The 1,338-nt window shown below is 43.6% G+C and overlaps 1 pseudogene; it reads right to left on the bottom strand.

Annotated features, from left to right (window-relative positions):
- Positions 1–4: 4 nt before the first annotated feature.
- LOC102835707 lies at positions 5–1,325 on the bottom strand (annotated as a pseudogene).
- Between the last annotated feature and the right edge of the window lie 13 nt (positions 1,326–1,338).

Consider the following 1,338-nt stretch of genomic DNA (forward strand, 5'->3'; position numbering starts at 1 on the left):
CTCTTTTATTACAAGAATTTAAAGCTTCTTTAGCATCTTCACATGAAGCAAATTCTATAAATGCATATCCTCTAGATTTGCCATTCTGGTTCTGAGGCACCTTGATAGCAGTTGCCTTCTCAGATACTTCCTGGAGAGTTTCTTCTGTTGCACTGTAGGAGAGGTTACTTAAAACCAGTGTTTTTGATTCACCACTCCACGTGCTGCTCTTCCCACCTCTGTGCTCTGGATTTTGACCTAACTCCCCAGTGTAGTACAAGGATATAGAACAGCCATCAATCTTTGTTCCTTGCTTTTCTTCAAAGGTTTTCTCAGCATCAGCTTCTGTTTTGAATTCAAGATAAGCAATCCCTTTACTCTTTCCATCTTTGTTGACTAATCTGATCTCCAGGGCTTCTTCAAACACTTCTTTTAATTCATCCTGAGTGACTTTGTAAGGCAAGTTTTTGGCCAAAAGTGTTCTGGCATCTCGGTCTTTCTTACTGTCTTTTCCTTTCGGTCTCTCTAGTTTAATTTCATTACCAAAGACCTTTAAACCAGTGAGTTCCAAGGCTTTTTCCAGGTCTTCAGCAGATTCAAAATCCACATAGCCAAATTTCCTAGTCATACCAGTTCTGACATCCATTACAACGAGATCATTTTTAGCAAAAAGGTCACTGAGACCAGTTTTTAATTCTGGAGCAGATTTGTTACAATTCAGGTTTCCAACAAATAGATCGAAAGCTGTAATTGGTTCTACGGCTTCCACTTTCTGCTTCTTGGCTTCAGGAGCAGCTTTCTGTTTGGCCATTTCCTTCTTTCATTTTCCAGGTACTTCTTTGACAGGTTCTTCCTCCTCTTCATCGTCATCCTCATCTTCCTCGTCGTCGTCCTCTTCCTCCTCCTCATCGTCATCATCTTCCTCATCATCATCGTCGTCCTCAGCCACCTTTCACAGGAACCACCTTTGCAGGTGCTTTCTTGCCCTTTGCTGGTGTAGTGTCCATGGCCTCTTCTTCAGAATCATCTTCTTCATCTTCCTCATTGTCATCCTCCTCCTCGTCGTCATCATCATCTTCCTAGTCATCAAAGTGAGGGGCAGCTGCTCCTTTCATCATGATTGGCTCAAATTTATCCTCATCCTCATCATCTTCCTCACTGTCTTCATCATCTTCTTCGTCACTCTCTTCCTTCTTGGCATTCTTGCCTTTCTTTGCCCTCTTGGCTGGAGGAGCAGCTCCCTTCTTACCTGAGGTCACCACCACTGCTTTACCCGGGGTGGCTCCCTTCTTGCCAGGTGTTGGTGCTGCTTTGGCTGCTGTAACTGTCTTCTTAGCTGGTATAGCAGCTGCCTTCTTG

Source organism: Chrysochloris asiatica, unplaced genomic scaffold (assembly GCF_000296735.1).
Source record: "Chrysochloris asiatica unplaced genomic scaffold, ChrAsi1.0 scaffold00073, whole genome shotgun sequence".
In the NCBI taxonomy this organism is placed as follows: Eukaryota; Metazoa; Chordata; class Mammalia; order Afrosoricida; family Chrysochloridae; genus Chrysochloris; species Chrysochloris asiatica.